Source organism: Ascidiella aspersa, chromosome 5 (genome assembly GCF_963924565.1).
Source record: "Ascidiella aspersa chromosome 5, kaAscAspe10.2, whole genome shotgun sequence".
NCBI lineage: Eukaryota > Metazoa > Chordata > Ascidiacea > Phlebobranchia > Ascidiidae > Ascidiella > Ascidiella aspersa.
Window position 1 is genome coordinate 29577404 of NC_139451.1, and position 20256 is coordinate 29597659.

A 20256-nucleotide genomic window follows, 5' to 3' on the forward strand; every position below is an offset into this window, starting at 1 on the left:
CTCTTTTCGAGAGACGGCAAAATACGTTTTCGCTTGCCAAATCTTTCCACGGCCAACCAGCAAGTCTTGGGTAAGGCTGAGAGTTGTACTTCTTCCTGACTGACCCCAAACTTTATCGCTTCTCGGCTCTTTAGAGCTAAGATCAAGTGTAGTATCTGTTCTTCTCAGTTTAATACCTGGGACGCAAGCGATTCGCTTGCTCTTTGTATTAACCTGATTTTTGGACAGGGAGCACGGTGCCGAAGCTTGCTTCGCCCTGCTCACGGGTTGTCCTGGTATTGCAGTACCTCCAGGCACGGCCCACATTCCCACACTGTGGGAATTCCTCTTCATCCAATTGAAAATTTGCTTCTTGTTTTGAAAAAAAGAAGCAAAACATAAATCGATTTTTCGAGCGAAAATTGAAAAGAAAAATGGTGACCGATCGGCCAAAAATGACAAATTTTGTTCCTACAAGTTGATGCGGGGGGCTTATGGGGTAGCTATCCACAAAGAGTACGGGCGAGTAGTCGAGTAGGGCCTCGGGAAAAATCGTCACAACTCATACTTACCTGACGGGGGTCTTTAACCGTGATCACGTAGGCGGTTGGCCCAAGGCGAGGCCTTGCCATTGCACTTCGGCTTGGCTGACCCTTGCGATTACCCCAAATGCGGGTAACTCGGCCGTATAATTTCTGTTAGCGGGGTGTGCGTTCGCGCAAAACCCCATACAAACCTTAATCAGTTCTGAAAAAGCTTGGAAACGGCAAGAGCCGGTCGTAGCTGCAAAACGCTGAAAGAGCAGGAGGAAATTTTCGGGGGGCGTCTTCCGAGTAGCGTCGGCAGAATCGAGTAAAATGTCAAAATAAGGAACGCTTCACGATTTTGCGTGTCATCCTTGCGCAGGGGCCATGCTAATCTTCTCTGTATCGTTCCAATTTTAGTATATGTACTGCCGAAGCAAGTACAATCGTTTACCAACTTTTTTCCTTATCAACGACCTCGTCGAAAAACGCCGACTCTTTGCGGAGAAGACCCGAATCGCCCAGCCAATTGATTTAGATGTGTCACGATGACGTCGGCAAAATTTCAATAACTCCTGGCCAGAAATCAAAGGCCAGCTAAAACGAGAGTCCGACTGCCAAATTCTCTTTTCAATTCTTTTCCAATTGTAATTCGTCGTGTCGTTTTGTCGAAAATCGCTTCCAAATGCACTCTTTTCGAGAGACGGCAAAATACGTTTTCGCTTGCCAAATCTTTCCATGGCCAACCAGCAAGTCTTGGGTAAGGCTGAGAGTTGTACTTCTTCCTGACTGACCCCAAACTTTATCGCTTCTCGGCTCTTCAGAGACCTAACATTGGTGGTATACGAGCCTCATCCACGAGTTAACTTTGCAACTTCAATCGGGAAGGCAAAGAGTGAGCCCCTTCAGCTGGCCAAGTTCCTCGTAAACAGATTATACTTGTTAGGCGAGTTCCCCCGGTTGTCGTGTGGTATCGTAGTCACGTTCCTCGACTTGGAGCCCGACGACTCTCTTTTGAGAGCGTGAGGCACAGATACTGGTTTGGAGCCCGACGACTCTCTGTTGAGAGCGTGAGGCGTAGATACTGGTTGGAAGCCCGACGACTCTCTGTTGAGAGCGTGAGGCCTAGTTGTTACTGGTTGGGAGCTCGACGACTATCTGTTGATAGCGTGAGGCACAGTTTTCGTCCCCCGGTTTTCAGCGGCTCCTACGCGGCCATCCGCGCGCTCCGCCCCGGGCCTCTTCAGCAGCGGAGCTCCCGGCATTTTTTTGCCGCAGCCCTCACCCGCACTCCACCGGAGGTCCCTGCAGTTGCCGGTGTGCCATCCGGTGTTTGCTGCCCAGCTCTTGGCCTCACCCCACCGGAGGTCCCTGCAACGTTGGCCAGCTCTTCGGCCCTCTACCTCCAGTGTTCGCCGACCCCCACCGGAGGTCCCTGCAGTTGCCGGTGTGCCATCCTGTGGTTGCTGCCCAGCTCTTGGCCTCACCCCACCGGAGGTCCCTGCAACGTTGGCCAGCTCTTCGGCCCTCTACCTCCAGTGTTCGCCGACCCCCACCGGAGGTCCCTGCAGTTGCCGGTCTGCCCTCTAGTGTCCACTGGTCGGCTCTCCACTGTACCCCACCGGAGGTCCCTACAACTTCGGCAACTTTGTGGTGCTCTACCACCAGCGTCCAGCTACCCCCACCGGAGGTCCCTGCAACCTTGGACAGCCCAGCGGTCCTCTAACACCTGCACTCCGCCTCCACCACCGGAGGTCCCTGCACCTGCCCGCTGCTCTTAAGCCTTCACAACCGGAGGCTGTCGCAGCCGCCGGTCTGCCGTTTGTGCACCAGTTCCCGACCTTCACAACCGGAGGCTCTCGCAGCCGCCGGTCTGTCGTAAGTTGCTGTACCCGCTGAAACCAGCCACCATCTCAACTGCGCCTCTCCCCACTCCATCTGCTCCCAACCAGCCTCACCGTCTCACCATCCGCTTCCAACCCATCCGCCTCAAAACCAGTTCTACCATCTGTTCCAAACCAGCCTGCCCATCCATCTGCCTCACCGCCTCACCATCTGCTCCAATCTCGACAACACCACCGAACGTGACTACGATCCACACCCATCTTCACCACACGACAACCCACTACCACCTACGAAGAACTTGGCCCATCACCACCAGCAGCCCTTCACCCCTAACTCGCGGATTACACTCTGGATTAATACCACCAAAACTCAAAGGATTATTCCACCTTTCATCGCTCTCAATCATCGCCGGATCCGACACCCTTCCCCCCCTGGTTGGCCCACATCGCCGGTCTCCTTCTAAACAAGTATTTTAGCATAACCTTCTATCCTTTTTGGCCGAGAAGCACCTAACTTTAATTTAATTTATCATACTCCCCCTTGGTTATATCTTTTAATACCCTCCCCCCCTGTAACTCAAGCAATTTTAATAAGGACTCGCGCCGGCTCTAAATTGTGCTTCCTCGGTCCCTCTACCAGTTTTATATCTTACCTTTTTATTATTACATTACATACATTTTACTACTACATATTATTACATATTATTACATACGTCTCGCTCTTTCACAATTTTACTGTGCCACGACTACTCGCAGACTTATATTTTACCTTTTTATTATCACATATTATTACATAAATTTTACTATTACATATTATTACACATTATTACATACGTCTCGCTCTTTTACAATTTTACTGTGCCACGACTACTCGCAGACTTATATTTTACCTTTTTATTATTACATATTACTACAAACATTTTATTATTACATATTATTACATATTATTACATACATTATATTATTACATATTATTACACATTATTACATACGTCTCGCCCTTCTACAATTTTACTGTGCCACGACTACTCGTAGACTTATATTTTACCTTTTTATTATCACATATTATTACATACATTTTACTATTACATACTATTACACATTATTACATACGTCTCGCTCTTTTACAATTTTACTGTGCCACGACTATTCGCAGACTGTACACCGGTACCAACGTCATGAACGTTCAACCACCGCGTCGCAGGCTTCGCCCAGCAGTTCGTTCACGCGCGGATCAGGGGACGGCATCATCCAAACCAACCAAAGATGCCCCATCGCAGGAGGAAGCCCCACCCTTGTCGGTAACGTTTAGGGGGCCCGGGGATTCCGTGTTTCGGTGCGGGGTTAGTGGCTGTTCTATGGTCTCGGCAGCGCTCCAATCAGTCAAGCGCCATTTGGCATCTGTACATGGCTTGGCTGTTGGAGTGCTGGACGCGGCCTGTGGGAAGTGTTCCGCTTCCTTCAGGTCGCGTGGCTCCCTCATTAACGTGAGGGACCATTACCGTGCCTGTGGAGCAGTCGCCCCCGCCGCTGCACCGCGGACTCCTCGGGCCTTTTGCTGCCCAGTCTGCGATAGTCGCTGGCCGTCTCTCGTAGCTGCCAAGTCCCACCATTACCAAAAGCACCCGGGCGGGCCGTCACGCAATAACAACAGCTTTGTGGTGGCCCCCGGTCTGTTATCACCTCGGCGTAGCATTAAACAACGCCCCTTTACTCTGAACGTGCGCTACGTCGACGCGGCTACCACCTATAAATGCCCCGTGCCGGCTTGCCCGAAAGGTAATGACGGATACGCTAGAGTCCGAACATTAAAAACCCACCTCAGTACTTGTCACAAAATTAATAACGTCTTACTTAGGGTAGTATGTGGCAAGTGCGAGTGCGTCGTCGCCGACAAGGCTATGTCCTTATTGCCCGCCTCTTCGCACTTTAAATCATGTTCTGGCTCTGGCAAACCCCCGAGCATCCCGGTGCCCATACTCCCACCCTCGCCCGCGAACCACTCTGTTGGGGAGGACTCTGATAGTTCCACAGTTGGCAAGGTCCCTTCGCTGATCTTCTATCAGTCGAAGGCTTCGATAAATACCACCCCGCCCTCGGACAGTGAGTTTTTGTATGGCCACGTCTCTCCCCCAAGTGGGAGTTCTCACTGTTCTTCAGTAACGCTAATTTCCCCCATCGCTACGGTTGCGCCGGTGTTGTCGTACGCCGATGCAGTCCGTACGCCATCTCCAAAGCTGTCACAGATAGATCTAGTTACCCCACCAAACCTACCAACCGTGGGCATTCAGAATTCCTTTTCGGCAGAGTGCGTCGACCCTTACCAGCCTTCCGAGGTTTCGAGCGTCATCAACGCGACCTCACCATCTGGTCCCCCTTCGTTCACGCTCCTTAGGAGCTGGCTAAACACTCCTTGCACCGGGAGTACCAGGCGCGTTCCGGTAGAGATCCCGCAGATCTCTCCTTCTCGCCTCGCTCGACTGGCAGTTACAATTAGGGATCACTATCGTTCAAGGGTTAACGTCGCCACGGGGGTCTCGCCTGATCCGAAGCCACCGAAAGCGAGCGTGTTTCTCTCTGGAGAAACACCTGGCCGCGAAGTGGTGAAAGTGAAGGAGGGGCCGCCAGTTCAAGGAGGGTGGACGGATCGTCCGACACAGCAACTTCTTGTGTCGAACCTTCTTTCTGCCGGAGAACTGGACCAGGCTACATCACCTCCCGAGGTGGTGGAGCCGTGCGTTGCCGAGGCTACCGTTGCGGGAGCGGGGGAGGTGTCGGCGGCAGGGAACTGCCCGTCGCCTGAACCCGTTCCGGGCGCGCCAGAGCGACCGGCCGTGAAGACCAGGTGTGAATGGGAGGCCTTGTTGCCGAGCAGTCCGCCTGTGTCCGATCAGGTCCCAGTACCCGTGGTTGGAGACGTGTCCCACCGAAGTCCTGTTGCAAGCTCTGAAAATGCGTCAAGCTCATTGCCTGTTAGATGTAACGTTAACGACCCACCTTTAACCGACCCCAGTAATGACGACTTGAGAGCTCGCCTTGCGCATGTAATTGACGCCCATTCTTCCCCCGATAGTTTCGGCGAGCTCGAGCACGCATTAGAGGAGTGGACCAAACTCGCTGGCTCTGTAGACATTACGCGTAAGCAGCGCAAGCCTCGATACAACCGCGGTGCTCAGCACCGTGCGACCACCAACCGCGAGCGCGGCCACCCCAACAAGACAACCATACCAGTAAAGGGGGCGGCCGCCAAAGGGCAGTGCTTGCGCTCAGCGTTCTGGCGAGACCAGCGAGCTACGGTTCGCCGCATCACGGACGGGTTAAAAGGGGAGGTCAAATGTGGGATAGCTCCTCGAGTCATCGAGGAGAAGTTTCGCGCCGACCTTAAGGCACCGGGGGCGTACGAGCATCTCGAGCCGGTACCAAGCTGGATGCGAGCCACGACGGGAGGGGGAGATGCGTCATCGGGGGCTTCTGGCGGTGTGGACTCTGCTCCAATATCTCCTCGCGAGGTGGAGATGGTTCTCCAGTCCGTTAACACTGCTTCGGCGGCAGGATCCGACGGGTTGTCCTATGGCTTTTGGAAGGCTCTAGATCCCAGGGGCATCGTCCTTGCGGAGCTTTTCGAGAGGTGTAGGATCGCTCGTCGGATTCCCGCGCAGTGGCGTAAGTCGAAAGTCACTCTGATCTGCAAGGATCCGGGCGGCGACCTCGACGACGTCTCGAACTGGAGACCCATTTCCATCTGTCGCAACTTGTACAAGTTGTACGCGGCGGTGTTGGCGCGGCGTTTGCAGCGCTGGGCGCTCGACGGTGGCGTTATTTCTCCTGAACAGAAGGGTTTCATGCCAGTGGAAGGAACGTTCGAGCATGTTTTCGTGTTGGACTCAGCCTGGGTAGATGCACGACAGGCGAAGAAGGACATCTTCGTCGCCTGGCTCGACGTCAAGAACGCCTTCGGCAGTATCCGTCACGATTGTATTCGTAGCATAATGGACGAGCTTCAAGTTCCTGACTACTTGATTGAGTGCGTTGCTGATATCTACGTTGGTAACACGTGTGTCGTTCGCACGGCGGGTGGTGTTACCAACGAGATACCAGTAGGGCGAGGGGTACGCCAAGGCTGCCCCTTGTCCGGCCTCGTATTCAATCTGGTGGCCGAGGTTCTTGTTAGAGGGGTCAAAGCTCGCGCCGGTTGCGGATACAGATTCGATTGCGCTCCTAATGTCTTTTCCCAAGTGCTGGCATACGCTGACGACGGGTGTCTCATCTCGAGCTCGAGGTCACAGATGTGCGAGCAGCTGAAAGTGTGTGAGGACTTCGCCGGCTGGGCAGGTATCCGTTTTAACCCGAAAAAATGCCGCATAATGAACCAGGTGCTGGTTGGAAGTCGCCGACAACGGGATCCGCAGCCTTTCTCGCTCTCGGGCGAGGAGGTCAAGGTGATTGGTCTGGGCGAATTCTACCGCTACTTGGGAGTGCGGCAGGGATACCTTCCTGACACTCGATCGAACACCACCCTCGAGTTGTCTGCCGAGCGAATCAAGCGACTCTTTGAGTCGCCCCTCACGCCACACCAGAAGCTGCTGGCACTGAAGCGATTCGAGCTCCCCCGTCTGAGCTTCATCTTGAGGTTGCGGCATTTTCCGGTAAAGGAGTTGAGGAAGGTGGACTCTACGGTGCGGCGTTGCGTGCGCATTTCACTCCGCCTCCCAACACGAACGTGCGTGGCTTTTTACCACACGTCAGCAGACAGCGGAGGCCTGGGGATCCCGTCGATCGCCGCCGAGGGCGACATACTGGCGGTGACACAGGCCTTCAAAATGCTGACAGCACCGGACTGGCGGGTGCGCGCCGTGGCCGTGGGTCGACTCGAATCTCTCTCGAAACGGATGGCCAAAGCTGAAAGTGTCGATGCCGGTGCGATGGCAGCTTTCATATCAGGGGGCAACGTCAGTGGTAACGGGTGCGGAGCGGGCGGAAGTCTGGAACGAGACTTGTTTACGTTTGTACGCAAGGCCTCGGAAAGGATCGATGTTCAATTCGTCGCGGGCGCTGACGGGCAGTTTTCTGTGACGTCTGGTGACAAGACGTTATCCCCCAGCAACCGGGCAGTATTTACCAGGACCCTCCACGCCTTACAATCAAAGCGTTGGAGGGAAGTGTGGGCCAGTCATCCAGACCAAGGTAAGACCGTAGGGGCCCACACCCAATACGGTTATTCGAACCACTGGTTGAAGAACCCCGGGGCTCTGACTATTCCAGAGCGCATTTTCGCGATGAAAGCACGCCTCAACCTCCTTCCTGTCAAGAAGGTTCGGGAACGATTTCACGGGGGACAGTCAGACGTTAGGTGCTGCAGATGCGGCAGTTCGGCCGAGACACTTCCCCACGTACTCAACCACTGTGTTCCCGTCATGCCCCAAATCCTATCTCGGCACGACGCCATACAGGGGGAAGTGTTGCGCCACGTACCTTCAGGGACCTTCACCAAGGTTTCTTGTGACCGAGTTTGCCGGGAGCACGCCGATGCCACGGGTGAGAACCTCCGGCCAGACTTGATTGTCGAGAGCGCCGACAGGTTCTTAGTCGTGGACTTTGCGTGCCCTTTCGAAAACGGCCAAGTTGCCCTTACCGCTGCTGCGGCCCGTAAGCACCAAAAGTACAGGGAGTTGTGTGGAAACTTGGCCCGTGTTTCCAAGAAGCGAGTCCTTTTCCACACCTTCATCATCGGCTCCCTGGGCAGCTATGCTCAAGGCAACAATTCCACCCTCAGCGCCTTGGGCATCACGGGCCGTCGTATGACGGAGGTAGCCAGAGCATGCTCAGCTCTGGCTATCAAGGGTAGCCACCACGTGTGGCAATCTTGGTGCAGGGGGATTGTTACCAAACCTTAAACCATCCTTTGCAAGCGCAGACTGGCACCACACAAACACAAACCGGACGATCACGGCGGCGGGGCATCAACTTAACCGCAAATAAACCAGCTCACCAGTACGTTCATCAATCAGCCAACAACCCAGCCCACTCACCACCCCATCACCTCGGAAAACTTCAGCCCTTTGACCCCAGCTCTATCCACGCCCCGCCGCCAACCCCTCCTCGCACTCCAATGTTAAAGCTGGCCTCCTCCAATCAAAACCCACTCCTGATAGTTTCGCCGAGGTGCTCCCAACTCTTCAACCGCGCGGCAGCCGGGGACCAACTCTCCAAACACTTTAACGTTCCAACGTTCGTCTATCGTCCCCGGCCAACACCTTCAACAGTTCCGCCCGCCACACCAGTCGAATCATCGTCAACGGCAAAAGGGCGGATGCCGCGCGGTCAACACCTCACCTCTTCACACCAATGGGGCCGGCTAGGAAGCCTGCCCCCGAACTGTCTGGCACCAACACTGGAGCACCTCGGCCCCCCAACCCACACGGAGGCCAGCAGGCCGGCGCACGTCGCCGACCCACTAATTCGCACCATCCCCACCCGGTTTGCACAACACTTAGCTTTTAAATCTTTTTTTTTGTCTTAGGTAGCTCGTTTTTACACTTACTAGCAATTAAAGCACTTACCGCACTTAAACCTCTTTCAAGTTTTAAATGCACCCCCCTTTTTTTATATATATGCAAAGTTCCGAACTATTTTTTATATTTACATTGTTTTTAAATATTTTTATACCCACACCCCGTGTACTTTTTTCGCCACCCTCACCCCTTTCCACTCACTAGGCACACTTCCAAAATATGTATCTAAATTACACAATACCATACCCGAGCCCAGTCTGCGCCAGTCCCTCTGTTCCTCCTGCGACGTCTCCTGCAAGCCCTACCATCGGCAGGCCCCACAATTCACTTAGCTTATAACTTAACTAATCTGGCCCTAACTTTTTTAAATTTACCTTTTTTTCCACAGTAATCATCAATCTTAACCAAACCAAACCCACAAATTCTATCACCCATCGCCGTTACGGCGGTGGAGGCCGAGCGTGCAACGCACAATACTTATTGCCGGCGAAGCCTGTTTATATTGTCGTTTTCGTGTTTTATCGCCGTCAACACAATAAACCGGTGTACAGTCAAAAGTCTGTTCTTCTCAGTTTAATACCTGGGACGCAAGCGATTCGCTTGCTCTTTGTATTAACCTGATTTTTGGACAGGGAGCACGGTGCCGAAGCTTGCTTCGCCCTGCTCACGGGTTGTCCTGGTATTGCAGTACCTCCAGGCACGGCCCACATTCCCACACTGTGGGAATTCCTCTTCATCCAATTGAAAATTTGCTTCTTGTTTTGAAAAAAAGAAGCAAAACATAAATCGATTTTTCGAGCGAAAATTGAAAAGAAAAATGGTGACCGATCGGCCAAAAATGACAAATTTTGTTCCTACAAGTTGATGCGGGGGGCTTATGGGGTAGCTATCCACAAAGAGTACGGGCGAGTAGTCGAGTAGGGCCTCGGGAAAAATCGTCACAACTCATACTTACCTGACGGGGGTCTTTAACCGTGATCACGTAGGCGGTTGGCCCAAGGCGAGGCCTTGCCATTGCACTTCGGCTTGGCTGACCCTTGCGATTACCCCAAATGCGGGTAACTCGGCCGTATAATTTCTGTTAGCGGGGTGTGCGTTCGCGCAAAACCCCATACAAACCTTAATCAGTTCTGAAAAAGCTTGGAAACGGCAAGAGCCGGTCGTAGCTGCAAAACGCTGAAAGAGCAGGAGGAAATTTTCGGGGGGCGTCTTCCGAGTAGCGTCGGCAGAATCGAGTAAAATGTCAAAATAAGGAACGCTTCACGATTTTGCGTGTCATCCTTGCGCAGGGGCCATGCTAATCTTCTCTGTATCGTTCCAATTTTAGTATATGTACTGCCGAAGCAAGTACAATCGTTTACCAACTTTTTTCCTTATCAACGACCTCGTCGAAAAACGCCGACTCTTTGCGGAGAAGACCCGAATCGCCCAGCCAATTGATTTAGATGTGTCACGATGACGTCGGCAAAATTTCAATAACTCCTGGCCAGAAATCAAAGGCCAGCTAAAACGAGAGTCCGACTGCCAAATTCTCTTTTCAATTCTTTTCCAATTGTAATTCGTCGTGTCGTTTTGTCGAAAATCGCTTCCAAATGCACTCTTTTCGAGAGACGGCAAAATACGTTTTCGCTTGCCAAATCTTTCCACGGCCAACCAGCAAGTCTTGGGTAAGGCTGAGAGTTGTACTTCTTCCTGACTGACCCCAAACTTTATCGCTTCTCGGCTCTTCAGAGACCTAACATTGGTGGTATACGAGCCTCATCCACGAGTTAACTTTGCAACTTCAATCGGGAAGGCAAAGAGTGAGCCCCTTCAGCTGGCCAAGTTCCTCGTAAACAGATTATACTTGTTAGGCGAGTTCCCCCGGTTGTCGTGTGGTATCGTAGTCACGTTCCTCGACTTGGAGCCCGACGACTCTCTTTTGAGAGCGTGAGGCACAGATACTGGTTTGGAGCCCGACGACTCTCTGTTGAGAGCGTGAGGCGTAGATACTGGTTGGAAGCCCGACGACTCTCTGTTGAGAGCGTGAGGCCTAGTTTTTACTGGTTGGGAGCTCGACGACTATCTGTTGATAGCGTGAGGCACAGTTTTCGTCCCCCGGTTTTCAGCGGCTCCTACGCGGCCATCCGCGCGCTCCGCCCCGGGCCTCTTCAGCAGCGGAGCTCCCGGCATTTTTTTGCCGCAGCCCTCACCCGCACTCCACCGGAGGTCCCTGCAGTTGCCGGTGTGCCATCCGGTGTTTGCTGCCCAGCTCTTGGCCTCACCCCACCGGAGGTCCCTGCAACGTTGGCCAGCTCTTCGGCCCTCTACCTCCAGTGTTCGCCGACCCCCACCGGAGGTCCCTGCAGTTGCCGGTGTGCCATCCTGTGGTTGCTGCCCAGCTCTTGGCCTCACCCCACCGGAGGTCCCTGCAACGTTGGCCAGCTCTTCGGCCCTCTACCTCCAGTGTTCGCCGACCCCCACCGGAGGTCCCTGCAGTTGCCGGTCTGCCCTCTAGTGTCCACTGGTCGGCTCTCCACTGTACCCCACCGGAGGTCCCTACAACTTCGGCAACTTTGTGGTGCTCTACCACCAGCGTCCAGCTACCCCCACCGGAGGTCCCTGCAACCTTGGACAGCCCAGCGGTCCTCTAACACCTGCACTCCGCCTCCACCACCGGAGGTCCCTGCACCTGCCCGCTGCTCTTAAGCCTTCACAACCGGAGGCTGTCGCAGCCGCCGGTCTGCCGTTTGTGCACCAGTTCCCGACCTTCACAACCGGAGGCTCTCGCAGCCGCCGGTCTGTCGTAAGTTGCTGTACCCGCTGAAACCAGCCACCATCTCAACTGCGCCTCTCCCCACTCCATCTGCTCCCAACCAGCCTCACCGTCTCACCATCCGCTTCCAACCCATCCGCCTCAAAACCAGTTCTACCATCTGTTCCAAACCAGCCTGCTCATCCATCTGCCTCACCGCCTCACCATCTGCTCCAATCGCGACAACACCACCGAACGTGACTACGATCCACATCCATCTTCACCACACGACAACCCACTACCACCTACGAAGAACTTGGCCCATCACCACCAGCAGCCCTTCACCCCTAACTCGCGGATTACACTCTGGATTAATACCATCAAAACACAAAGGATTATTCCACCTTTCATCGCTCTCAATCATCGCCGGATCCGACACCCTTCCCCCCCTGGTTGGCCCACATCGCCGGTCTCCTTCTAAACAAGTATTTTAGCATAACCTTCTATCCTTTTTGGCCGAGAAGCACCTAACTTTAATTTAATTTATCATACTCCCCCTCGGTTATATCTTTTAATACCCTCCCCCCCTGCAACTCAAGCAATTTTAATAAGGACTCGCGCCGGCTCTAAATTGTGCTTCCTCGGTCCCTCTACCAGTTTTATATCTTACCTTTTTATTATTACATTACATACATTTTACTACTACATATTATTACATATTATTACATACGTCTCGCTCTTTTACAATTTTACTGTGCCACGACTACTCGCAGACTTATATTTTACCTTTTTATTATCACATATTATTACATAAATTTTACTATTACATATTATTACACATTATTACATACGTCTCGCTCTTTTACAATTTTACTGTGCCACGACTACTCGCAGACTTATATTTTACCTTTTTATTATTACATATTATTACAAACATTTTATTATTACATATTACTACATATTATTACATACATTATATTATTACATATTATTACACATTATTACATACGTCTCGCCCTTCTACAATTTTACTGTGCCACGACTACTCGCAGACTTATATTTTACCTTTTTATTATCACATATTATTACATACATTTTACTATTACATACTACTACACATTATTACATACGTCTCGCTCTTTTACAATTTTACTGTGCCACGACTATTCGCAGACTGTACACCGGTCCCAACGTCATGAACGTTCAACCACCGCGTCGCAGGCTTCGCCCAGCAGTTCGTTCACGCGCGGATCAGGGGACGGCATCATCCAAACCAACCAAAGATGCCCCATCGCAGGAGGAAGCCCCACCCTTGTCGGTAACGTTTAGGGGGCCCGGGGATTCCGTGTTTCGGTGCGGGGTTAGTGGCTGTTCTATGGTCTCGGCAGCGCTCCAATCAGTCAAGCGCCATTTGGCATCTGTACATGGCTTGGCTGTTGGAGTGCTGGACGCGGCCTGTGGGAAGTGTTCCGCTTCCTTCAGGTCGCGTGGCTCCCTCATTAACGTGAGGGACCATTACCGTGCCTGTGGAGCAGTCGCCCCCGCCGCTGCACCGCGGACTCCTCGGGCCGTTTGCTGCCCAGTCTGCGATAGTCGCTGGCCGTCTCTCGTAGCTGCCAAGTCCCACCATTACCAAAAGCACCCGGGCGGGCCGTCACGCAATAACAACAGCTTTGTGGTGGCCCCCGGTCTGTTATCACCTCGGCGTAGCATTAAACAACGCCCCTTTACTCTGAACGTGCGCTACGTCGACGCGGCTACCACCTATAAATGCCCCGTGCCGGCTTGCCCGAAAGGTAATGACGGATACGCTAGAGTCCGAACATTAAAAACCCACCTCAGTACTTGTCACAAAATTAATAACGTCTTACTTAGGGTAGTATGTGGCAAGTGCGAGTGCGTCGTCGCCGACAAGGCTATGTCCTTATTGCCCGCCTCTTCGCACTTTAAATCATGTTCTGGCTCTGGCAAACCCCCGAGCATCCCGGTGCCCATACTCCCACCCTCGCCCGCGAACCACTCTGTTGGGGAGGACTCTGATAGTTCTACAGTTGGCAAGGTCCCTTCGCTGATCTTCTATCAGTCGAAGGCTTCGATAAATACCACCCCGCCCTCGGACAGTGAGTTTTTGTATGGCCACGTCTCTCCCCCAAGTGGGAGTTCTCACTGTTCTTCAGTAACGCTAATTTCCCCCATCGCTACGGTTGCGCCGGTGTTGTCGTACGCCGATGCAGTCCGTACGCCATCTCCAAAGCTGTCACAGATAGATCTAGTTACCCCACCAAACCTACCAACCGTGGGCATTCAGAATTCCTTTTCGGCAGAGTGCGTCGACCCTTACCAGCCTTCCGAGGTTTCGAGCGTCATCAACGCGACCTCACCATCTGGTCCCCCTTCGTTCACGCTCCTTAGGAGCTGGCTAAACACTCCTTGCACCGGGAGTACCAGGCGCGTTCCGGTAGAGATCCCGCAGATCTCTCCTTCTCGCCTCGCTCGACTGGCAGTTACAATTAGGGATCACTATCGTTCAAGGGTTAACGTCGCCACGGGGGTCTCGCCTGATCCGAAGCCACCGAAAGCGAGCGTGTTTCTCTCTGGAGAAACACCTGGCCGCGAAGTGGTGAAAGTGAAGGAGGGGCCGCCAGTTCAAGGAGGGTGGACGGATCGTCCGACACAGCAACTTCTTGTGTCGAACCTTCTTTCTGCCGGAGAACTGGACCAGGCTACATCACCTCCCGAGGTGGTGGAGCCGTGCGTTGCCGAGGCTACCGTTGCGGGAGCGGGGGAGGTGTCGGCGGCAGGGAACTGCCCGTCGCCTGAACCCGTTCCGGGCGCGCCAGAGCGACCGGCCGTGAAGACCAGGTGTGAATGGGAGGCCTTGTTGCCGAGCAGTCCGCCTGTGTCCGATCAGGTCCCAGTACCCGTGGTTGGAGACGTGTCCCACCGAAGTCCTGTTGCAAGCTCTGAAAATGCGTCAAGCTCATTGCCTGTTAGATGTAACGTTAACGACCCACCTTTAACCGACCCCAGTAATGACGACTTGAGAGCTCGCCTTGCGCATGTAATTGACGCCCATTCTTCCCCCGATAGTTTCGGCGAGCTCGAGCACGCATTAGAGGAGTGGACCAAACTCGCTGGCTCTGTAGACATTACGCGTAAGCAGCGCAAGCCTCGATACAACCGCGGTGCTCAGCACCGTGCGACCACCAACCGCGAGCGCGGCCACCCCAACAAGACAACCATACCAATAAAGGGGGCGGCCGCCAAAGGGCAGTGCTTGCGCTCAGCGTTCTGGCGAGACCAGCGAGCTACGGTTCGCCGCATCACGGACGGGTTAAAAGGGGAGGTCAAATGTGGGATAGCTCCTCGAGTCATCGAGGAGAAGTTTCGCGCCGACCTTAAGGCACCGGGGGCGTACGAGCATCTCGAGCCGGTACCAAGCTGGATGCGAGCCACGACGGGAGGGGGAGATGCGTCATCGGGGGCTTCTGGCGGTGTGGACTCTGCTCCAATATCTCCGCGCGAGGTGGAGATGGTTCTCCAGTCCGTTAACACTGCTTCGGCGGCAGGATCTGACGGGTTGTCCTATGGCTTTTGGAAGGCTCTAGATCCCAAGGGCATCGTCCTTGCGGAGCTTTTCGAGAGGTGTAGGATCGCTCGTCGGATTCCCGCGCAGTGGCGTAAGTCGAAAGTCACTCTGATCTGCAAGGATCCGGGCGGCGACCTCGACGACGTCTCGAACTGGAGACCCATTTCCATCTGTCGCAACTTGTACAAGTTGTACGCGGCGGTGTTGGCGCGGCGTTTGCAGCGCTGGGCGCTCGACGGTGGCGTTATTTCTCCTGAACAGAAGGGTTTCATGCCAGTGGAAGGAACGTTCGAGCATGTTTTCGTGTTGGACTCAGCCTGGGTAGATGCACGACAGGCGAAGAAGGACATCTTCGTCGCCTGGCTCGACGTCAAGAACGCCTTCGGCAGTATCCGTCACGATTGTATTCGTAGCATAATGGACGAGCTTCAGGTTCCTGACTACTTGATTGAGTGCGTTGCTGATATCTACGTTGGTAACACGTGTGTCGTTCGCACGGCGGGTGGTGTTACCAACGAGATACCAGTAGGGCGAGGGGTACGCCAAGGCTGCCCCTTGTCCGGCCTCGTATTCAATCTGGTGGCCGAGGTTCTTGTTAGAGGGGTCAAAGCTCGCGCCGGTTGCGGATACAGATTCGATTGCGCTCCTAATGTCTTTTCCCAAGTGCTGGCATACGCTGACGACGGGTGTCTCATCTCGAGCTCGAGGTCACAGATGTGCGAGCAGCTGAAAGTGTGTGAGGAGTTCGCCGGCTGGGCAGGTATCCGTTTTAACCCGAAAAAATGCCGCATAATGAACCAGGTGCTGGTTGGAAGTCGCCGACAACGGGATCCGCAGCCTTTCTCGCTCTCGGGCGAGGAGGTCAAGGTGATTGGTCTGGGCGAATTCTACCGCTACTTGGGAGTGCGGCAGGGATACCTTCCTGACACTCGATCGAACACCACCCTCGAGTTGTCTGCCGAGCGAATCAAGCGACTCTTTGAGTCGCCCCTCACGCCACACCAGAAGCTGCTGGCACTGAAGCGATTCGAGCTCCCCCGTCTGAGCTTCATCTTGAGGTTGCGGCATTTTCCGGTAAAGGAGTTGAGGAAGGTGGACTCTACGGTGCGGCGTTGCGTGCGCATTTCACTCCGCCTCCCAACACGAACGTGCGTGGCTTTTTACCACACGTCAGCAGACAGCGGAGGCCTGGGGATCCCGTCGATTGCCGCCGAGGGCGACATACTGGCGGTGACACAGGCCTTCAAAATGCTGACAGCACCGGACTGGCGGGTGCGCGCCGTGGCCGTGGGTCGACTCGAATCTCTCTCGAAACGGATGGCCAAAGCTGAAAGTGTCGATGCCGGTGCGATGGCAGCTTTCATATCAGGGGGCAACGTCAGTGGTAACGGGTGCGGAGCGGGCGGAAGTCTGGAACGAGACTTGTTTACGTTTGTACGCAAGGCCTCGGAAAGGATCGATGTTCAATTCGTCGCGGGCGCTGACGGGCAGTTTTCTGTGACGTCTGGTGACAAGACGTTATCCCCCAGCAACCGGGCAGTATTTACCAGGACCCTCCACGCCTTACAATCAAAGCGTTGGAGGGAAGTGTGGGCCAGTCATCCAGACCAAGGTAAGACCGTAGGGGCCCACACCCAATACGGTTATTCGAACCACTGGTTGAAGAACCCCGGGGCTCTGACTATTCCAGAGCGCATTTTCGCGATGAAAGCACGCCTCAACCTCCTTCCTGTCAAGAAGGTTCGGGAACGATTTCACGGGGGACAGTCAGACGTTAGGTGCTGCAGATGCGGCAGTTCGGCCGAGACACTTCCCCACGTACTCAACCACTGTGTTCCCGTCATGCCCCAAATCCTATCTCGGCACGACGCCATACAGGGGGAAGTGTTGCGCCACGTACCTTCAGGGACCTTCACCAAGGTTTCTTGTGACCGAGTTTGCCGGGAGCACGCCGATGCCACGGGTGAGAACCTCCGGCCAGACTTGATTGTCGAGAGCGCCGACAGGTTCTTAGTCGTGGACTTTGCGTGCCCTTTCGAAAACGGCCAAGTTGCCCTTACCGCTGCTGCGGCCCGTAAGCACCAAAAGTACAGGGAGTTGTGTGGAAACTTGGCCCGTGTTTCCAAGAAGCGAGTCCTTTTCCACACCTTCATCATCGGCTCCCTGGGCAGCTATGCTCAAGGCAACAATTCCACCCTCAGCGCCTTGGGCATCACGGGCCGTCGTATGACGGAGGTAGCCAGAGCATGCTCAGCTCTGGCTATCAAGGGTAGCCACCACGTGTGGCAATCTTGGTGCAGGGGGATTGTTACCAAACCTTAAACCATCCTTTGCAAGCGCAGACTGGCACCACACAAACACAAACCGGACGATCACGGCGGCGGGGCATCAACTTAACCGCAAATAAACCAGCTCACCAGTACGTTCATCAATCAGCCAACAACCCAGCCCACTCACCACCCCATCACCTCGGAAAACTTCAGCCCTTTGACCCCAGCTCTATCCACGCCCCGCCGCCAACCCCTCCTCGCACTCCAATGTTAAAGCTGGCCTCCTCCAATCAAAACCCACTCCTGATAGTTTCGCCGAGGTGCTCCCAACTCTTCAACCGCGCGGCAGCCGGGGACCAACTCTCCAAACACTTTAACGTTCCAACGTTCGTCTATCGTCCCCGGCCAACACCTTCAACAGTTCCGCCCGCCACACCAGTCGAATCATCGTCAACGGCAAAAGGGCGGATGCCGCGCGGTCAACACCTCACCTCTTCACACCAATGGGGCCGGCTAGGAAGCCTGCCCCCGAACTGTCTGGCACCAACACTGGAGCACCTCGGCCCCCCAACCAACACGGAGGCCAGCAGGCCGGCGCACGTCGCCGACCCACTAATTCGCACCATCCCCACCCGGTTTGCACAACACTTAGCTTTTAAATCTTTTTTTTTGTCTTAGGTAGCTCGTTTTTAACCGCTTTACCGCCCCAAAATTGCACTTACTAGCAATTAAAGCACTTACCGCACTTAAACCTCTTTCAAGTTTTAAATGCACCCCCCCTTTTTTTATATATATGCAAAGTTCCGAACTATTTTTTATATTTACATTGTTTTTAAATATTTTTATACCCACACCCCGTGTACTTTTTTCGCCACCCTCACCCCTTTCCACTCACTAGGCACACTTCCAAAATATGTATCTAAATTACACAATACCATACCCGAGCCCAGTCTGCGCCAGTCCCTCTGTTCCTCCTGCGACGTCTCCTGCAAGCCCTACCATCGGCGGGCCCCACAATTCACTTAGCTTATAACTTAACTAATCTGGCCCTAACTTTTTTAAATTTACCTTTTTTTCCACAGTAATCATCAAATCTTAACCAAACCAAACCCACAAATTCTATCACCCATCGCCGTTACGGCGGTGGAGGCCGAGCGTGCAACGCACAATACTTATTGCCGGCGAAGCCTGTTTATATTGTCGTTTTCGTGTTTTATCGCCGTCAACACAATAAACCGGTGTACAGTCAAAAGTCTGTTCTTCTCAGTTTAATACCTGGGACGCAAGCGATTCGCTTGCTCTTTGTATTAACCTGATTTTTGGACAGGGAGCACGGTGCCGAAGCTTGCTTCGCCCTGCTCACGGGTTGTCCTGGTATTGCAGTACCTCCAGGCACGGCCCACATTCCCACACTGTGGGAATTCCTCTTCATCCAATTGAAAATTTGCTTCTTGTTTTGAAAAAAAGAAGCAAAACATAAATCGATTTTTCGAGCGAAAATTGAAAAGAAAAATGGTGACCGATCGGCCAAAAATGACAAATTTTGTTCCTAAAAGTTGATGCGGGGGGCTTATGGGGTAGCTATCCACAAAGAGTACGGGCGAGTAGTCGAGTAGGGCCTCGGGAAAAATCGTCACAACTCATACTTACCTGACGGGGGTCTTTAACCGCGTCACTCCAGGTGGTATATTGAGCCCGCTGCTCAACAGGTGCGAAATTAGTGCGTTACTCAGCTTATATCTTTTTTGAGTCTATCTCAGCCTTACAGTTTTGTTTAGTTTTGTCTAGTTTTGTTGTCTGGTCAGGCAAGCCTAGAATCTTTTTTCTTTTCTTAAAACAGCAACTAACCCTGGGCTGTTTTCCTTTGCGCCTTTATTAATTTTGTTTTTTTGGGGACAGTATCTAGCCCTTGGCTGCCACCTAGTGTTTTTTCTGCTCTTTTACTGGTGGCCGTATCTAACCCTGGGCGGCCACCACTTGCTCTTTTAAAAGACAGCATGTAACCCTACGCTGTCTACCTTAAAGCAATTATAACACGTTTTCTGTGACGTAACTAATTGCCAATCAAGCAATCAGCGCTTTTCGCTGATTGATTGATTATTTAATTGCCACTTTACCTTAATTTATTGTATTTTAACGTCTATTTGACGTTAAAATCACTACTACACCAACAAACCACAAATAATAAAAATATGTCGAGTGACGCCAAATCCCTCAACATTAAAATCGTCTGTGACGAAGCACATGACATACAAGACTTTTTGCACCTCTTTGAGGAAGACGGTGCATTTGCCGAATACACAAACAATATTATTGGAGGACGAACTTTAAACCGAACAACAAAATTATATATTATTACCTTTAAACCGGAATCGCTAGAAGAACAATACAATCATATGGCACTCCACAACTTAACAAAAGATGGCTTTCACACCACAACAAAAACTGGCAAAAAATTTCTAATCACTTCTCGCATCCCTCCGAGACGAACAAAGAAAGTGACTTTATACCCTGCACCCTTTCACCTTGTTGAAAGCGACCTCAAAGAAATAGTAGAATACTTGGGATGGGGGACACTCGAAAACTGCTAATTTTGTTGCCATAAAAACCTCCCCTCTTTTCGGAACGGTTTTGTTAATCTGTATATCTCAGATATGATTCTCGAAAACATCGAACAGGAGATAGTTTTTGACCAATACACTATCCAGGTTCTTCGTCCCGGAGAGCCTATGGGCCCATATTGTGAAAAATGCCACACTCGGGGTCACTTGACCAGCGCATGCCCTGTTGCCGAAAAGCACAGA

The 20256-nt window shown here is 52.8% G+C and overlaps 7 non-coding genes across 7 annotated transcripts; 5 read left to right on the forward strand and 2 right to left on the reverse strand.

Moving 5' to 3' along the window:
• The first annotated feature begins 114 nt into the window (after positions 1-114).
• Positions 115-309, forward strand: LOC146146271 (U2 spliceosomal RNA). The gene has a single exon (XR_014499683.1). It is a non-coding gene; the product is annotated as a U2 spliceosomal RNA (small nuclear RNA).
• Positions 310-543: 234 nt separating this feature from the next.
• On the forward strand, positions 544-708 carry LOC146146272 (U1 spliceosomal RNA). Its single transcript, XR_014501177.1, has one exon. It is a non-coding gene; the product is annotated as a U1 spliceosomal RNA (small nuclear RNA).
• A 132-nt stretch (positions 709-840) lies between these two features.
• On the reverse strand, positions 841-947 carry LOC146146273 (U6 spliceosomal RNA). Its single transcript, XR_014499262.1, has one exon. It is a non-coding gene; the product is annotated as a U6 spliceosomal RNA (small nuclear RNA).
• An 8432-nt stretch (positions 948-9379) lies between these two features.
• LOC146146274 (U2 spliceosomal RNA) lies at positions 9380-9572 on the forward strand. Its single transcript, XR_014499688.1, has one exon. It is a non-coding gene; the product is annotated as a U2 spliceosomal RNA (small nuclear RNA).
• Positions 9573-9806: 234 nt separating this feature from the next.
• Positions 9807-9971, forward strand: LOC146146275 (U1 spliceosomal RNA). Its single transcript, XR_014501188.1, has one exon. It is a non-coding gene; the product is annotated as a U1 spliceosomal RNA (small nuclear RNA).
• A 132-nt stretch (positions 9972-10103) lies between these two features.
• LOC146146276 (U6 spliceosomal RNA) lies at positions 10104-10210 on the reverse strand. Its single transcript, XR_014499263.1, has one exon. It is a non-coding gene; the product is annotated as a U6 spliceosomal RNA (small nuclear RNA).
• Positions 10211-18667: 8457 nt separating this feature from the next.
• On the forward strand, positions 18668-18860 carry LOC146146277 (U2 spliceosomal RNA). The gene has a single exon (XR_014499690.1). It is a non-coding gene; the product is annotated as a U2 spliceosomal RNA (small nuclear RNA).
• The last annotated feature ends 1396 nt before the right edge of the window (positions 18861-20256 follow it).